The 5,163-nt window shown below is 37.2% G+C and overlaps 1 non-coding gene across 1 annotated transcript; it reads left to right on the top strand.

The window, feature by feature from the left end:
• Positions 1-4,425: 4,425 nt before the first annotated feature.
• Trnac-gca lies at positions 4,426-4,500 on the top strand. Its single transcript has one exon. It is a non-coding gene; the product is annotated as a tRNA-Cys (tRNA).
• Positions 4,501-5,163: the final 663 nt, after the last annotated feature.

Genomic DNA, 5,163 nt, shown 5'->3' with positions numbered 1-5,163 from the left:
TACTTTATTTATAGTATGTCTTACTTAAACTATGTACAATTTTCCATTGAATTGCCCTTGTATTTATTGTAAGTTTAAATTGAAACCTGTACAATTTGACACGTTCCATATCCTTGTGATTGACTCACTAACTGGATCTACGGAACAAGAAATAAATAAATAAATAAATAAATAGATGGATATAACCCATGAAAGCTTGAATTTTCACCCTGAACTAATGTAAAGGAACTCTGAGAATATTTTATACATCAGTGCCATTACCAAAGACTTCATTCTCAATAAAGAGTTTACTTACATTTTTCCATCTTTCTTGTTTTCATTTGACTGCCCCTTATAGCTCACTAAATTCATACATTTCATTAGCAGTTCACATTTTTACAGAGATATTCAAACTTATGTACAGTATTTCTATGAAATTATCTCATCATTCTTGTTTTGTCTTGGAATCCAGTTATTGCTGTTGCTGTTGTTGTTGTTGTTGTTGTTGTGCTCTTAAGTCCAAAGGCTGGTTTGATGCTACTCTAACATATGCAAGCCTCTTCCTCTCCGTGTAACTACTACAACCTACATCCTTCTGATCTGCTTACTGTATTCATCTCTCAGTCTCCCTCTACAATTTTTATCTCCCTTGCTTTGCACCAGCACTAAATTGGTGATCTCTTGAAGCCTTAGAATGTATCCTACCAGTCAATATCTTCTTCTAGTCAGGTTGTACCACAAATTTCTCTTCTCCCTCATTTTATTCAGTACCACCTCAGTAGCTACGTGGTCTACCCATCTAATCTTCAGTTTTCTTCTGTATCACTGCATTTCAAAAGCTTCTATTCCGTTCTTGTCTAAAGTGTTTATCATCCATGTTTCACTTCTGTACATGGCTACACTCCATACAAATACTTTCAGAAAGGACTTGAATCTATTCTCAATGTTAACAAACTTCTCTTCAGAAATGCTTTTATTGTCACTGACAGTCTACATTTTATATCCTTCCTAGTTTGACCATCATCAGTTATTTTGCTTCCCAAATAGAAAAACTCATTTACTAATCTAATTCCCTTAGCGTTACCTGATTTAATTCGACTATATTTCATTATCTTCATTTTGCTTTTGTTGATGTTCATCCTATATCCTCCTTTCAAGACACAGTCCATTCCATTGAACTGCTCTTCCTAGTCCTTTACTATCTCTGACAGAATTACTATGTCATCAACAAACCTCAAAGTTTTATTTCACCTCCCTGAACTTTAATTCCTGCTCCAAATGTTTCTTTTGTTTCCTTTACTGCTTGCTCAATATACAGATTGAATAACATCAGCGATAGGCTACAACCCTGTCTCACTCCCTTCTCAACCACTGCTTCCCTTTCATGCCCACAACTCTTACAGCTGCCATCTGTTTTCTGTACGAATTGTAAGTAGCCTTTTGTTCCCTGTATTTGACCCTTGTCACCTTTAGAATTTGAAAGAGAATATTCCCCTCAATCTTGTCAGAAGCTTTCTCTAGGTCTACAAATGCTATAAACATAGGTTTGCCTTTCCTTAACCTACCTTCTATGAGAAGTTGTAGGTTCACTATTGTCTTGCATGTTCCTACATTTCTACAGAATCAAAGTCTCTTTCCCAAGGTCAGCTTCTACCAGTTTTTCCATTCTTCTGTAAAGGATTCATGTTAGTATTTTACAACTGTGACTTATTAAGCTAGTAGTTTGGTAATTTTCACACTTATCAGCACCTGTTTTATTTGGAATTGGAATTATTACATTCTTCTTAACGTTCCAGGGTATTTCACCTTCGTCATACATCTTGCTCACCAGGCGGAAGAGTTTTGTTGTGACTCGCTCTCCCAAGGCTATCAATAGCTCCAGTGGAATGTTGCCTACTCCCAGGGCCTTAGAAAATAATGCAAATATTAGCTGAACAACATTTTAAAACCCTCTGACACAAAATAGTAATCACACACCATGCTTGTTGACACAGCAACAAACCAGGCTGGTATGATGCAACAAATGATATTAGAGCCCTGATGTGGGTCATGCCTTATCCCAGCCCTAACCTGCACACAACAGACTGAAGTCTTTGTGGTCTGTCAGTTTGCTTTGGGCAGTCAGTAATTAAAAATGAAAGTTTTGAGCATTTTGTGACAAGTGAGCTCAAACTATTTATGCATGTGTTTGATTACTAAACTGTTGCATTTACAAAAACTATGCAATTAAGGCATGCAGCTTTACTGTATGGCAGATTCAGAAGGATGTAGGCTGCAGTAGTTACTGGGAGATGAAGAAGCTTGCACAGGATAGAGTAGCATGGAGAGCTACATCAAACCAGTCTCAGGACTGAAGACCACAACAACAACATGCAATGAAGATGTCAGAAATCTCTTTCACGGTTTGTTTTTCATGTAAATAAAATTGGACGATTGCAGTTTTGTTAGTGAGGAGCATGACAAGAGATCCTGTGAAACGTTACTAAGTGCCTTTCCTGAATACAATCTAGAACAGATGGTTCAGAACCCACTCACAATTGTAATATTTTAGATGTAATGCCAACAAAGACCTGACCTCTTTGAGGATGTCCACATTTAAACTGGCATCAGTCACTATGACACAGTTGTGGCAATAATGATTACCAAAATACAAGGGGCAACTAAAACAAATAGAAAGCTATGTATGTTCAGTAAACTAGAAGAGACAGCAGTAGTGTCATATCACAAAGAGGAACTTGAAACTTTCAGCACAATACAGGAGCATCTGGAGGAAATATGACTCAAGTTTAAAAGAATAGCTCACCATGCTCTTGACAGATATGTACCCAATAGAACAGTTCATAATGGAAGGGCCCCTTCATGGTATACAGTCACTGTAAAGAAACTTCTAAGGAAACAGATGCAAAACAAAGCATAGGGCTATAGATAGAAATGAAATGTATTTGGCTGTCATGAGAGCAATGCATGAAGCCTTTAGTGACTAACATATCAGATTAGATTATATTAAATTAGATTCAGTTTTTGTTCCATAGACCCAAAAAAATTAGATGAATCTCATGGGTGTGGAACATGTCAGAACATATAACATAAAACATTTGAATATAATACTTACTACCCTGATCATTTGTCAGGAGACTGTTAAAATAGTTGATTACAATGCGGTAATTTATTATTTACGGAATTAACACACTGTCAGAATGAAAAACTGTTATGGACTATTAATAAATTTATCACACACAAAATACCTAATCTTGTCTGTTGTGACCAAGTACTGTCAAAACTGAAATTGAACAGACATTTTTACTTAAGATAGCTTAAGAGGCTCTGCTAAGATATTCATCTATAGAGTAGTAGGAGTTTTCAATCAAAAAGTCTTTCAGACTCTGTTTAAACTGTGTTTTATCTGAAACCAAGTTTTTAATGGTTGCTGGCAATTTATTGAAAATGTGTGTTCCTGAATATTGGACCCCTTTTTGGACCAAGGTAAGTGATTTTATGTCTTTATGTTGATTATTCTTATTCCTAGTATTGATATTATGCATTGAGTTATTGGTTGAAAATACATATATATTACTTGCAACAAATTCCATTAAGGAATAAATATACTGAGAATCAGTGGTTAGAATACAAAGTTCCTTGAACAGGGTTCTACATGATGTTCTTGAATTTACACCACAAATGATTCTTACCACACACTTTTGCACCCTAAAAACTTTTGCTCGGTTTGATGAGTTACCCCAGAATATGACCTTGTATCATATAATACAATGAAAGTCAGCAAAGTATGCAATGTCAAATACACTCTCTCACAAAACTGAAAGAAATTCTTGTCATGTTTAAAGGCGTAGGTGGCATCAACGATAGTATCTAGACACTCATCGATGAGACAGGAACTGAAATTGAAGGCAGCAAAGCAAAAGCAGAAATGCTTAATTCCATTTTAAATGCTCCTTTCCAAAGTAAAACTCAGGAAAAGTCCCCAATTTAATTTTCATGCCTCTGAAAAGATGAGTGAAATAGATATTGGTTTCATTGAGAAACAGGTGAAATCATTAAAACTGAACAAAGCTCCAGGGTCTGATGGAATCCCCACCACATTTTATACTGAATTTGTGTCTGAGTTAGCCCCTGTTTTAACTATTATCCGGCACAGATCCCTCAAACAAAAAAGTTGTTGGAAGAAAGAAGAGACCCACAACCATCTACAAAAAGGGTACTAGCAGAAACTGTTGTCCAATATCCTTAGCATCATGAAACTTCCTGGCAGATTAAAACTGTGTGCCCAACCGAGACATCCCCCAGGCTGTGGCTAAGCCATGTCTCTGCAATATCCTTTCTTTCAGGAGTGCTAGTTCTGCAAGGTCCGCAGGAGAGCTTCTGTAAAGTTTGGAAGGTAGGAGATGAGGTACTGGCAGAAGTAAAGCTGTGAGTACTGGGCGTGAGTGATGCTTTGGTAGCTCAGTTGGTAGAGCACTTGCCTGCAAAAAGCAAAGGTCCCGAGTTCGAGTCTCGGTTGGGCACACAGTTTTAATCTGCCAGGAAGTTTCATATCAGCGCACACTCCGCTGCAGAGTGAAAATCTCATTCTGGATCCTTAGCATCAGTTTCTTCTAGAGCCTGAGAACATATATTGAGGTGAAGCATAATGAGGTATCTTGAACAGAATGACCTCCTCAAAGCCAACCAGCATGGATTCCAAAAACACTGATCATCTGAAACCCTGAAACCTAACACACTTTTCTCACATAACACACTGAATACTTTGGATCATGGCACTCAAGTAACTGTAGTATTTCTTGATTTCTGGAAAGTTTGCCTCAGTACCATAACTATGTCTAGTATCAAAAGCACAATCATATGGGGTATCAACCATAATTTGCGACTGGATTGAGGATCTCTTGGTAGTGACGTTGCAGCAAGTTATCTCGGATGGAGAGTCACTGACAGATGTAGAAGTAACTTTGGGTGCTCCCCAGGGAAGTGTGTTGGTACGCTTCGTAACCTAGCACTCACTAATATCATTTGTTGATTGTCACTGTCTTTATGGTTAACTCTTTTAATGAGCTTCGAGAGGAGTAAGCTTTACAATAAACTTTTTACTTATTTTCTTTTCTCGTAGTTCGCTCCAGTTATTCATGTCTAGGAACTGATTCTTGAAGCTGAAATTTCTGACATTATACATTC

The sequence above is a fragment of the Schistocerca piceifrons genome, chromosome 4, assembly GCF_021461385.2.
Source record: "Schistocerca piceifrons isolate TAMUIC-IGC-003096 chromosome 4, iqSchPice1.1, whole genome shotgun sequence".
NCBI classification, from domain to species: domain Eukaryota; kingdom Metazoa; phylum Arthropoda; class Insecta; order Orthoptera; family Acrididae; genus Schistocerca; species Schistocerca piceifrons.
The sequence above is the reverse complement of the archived record's forward strand: the minus strand, read 5'-3'. Positions and strand labels throughout refer to the sequence as shown.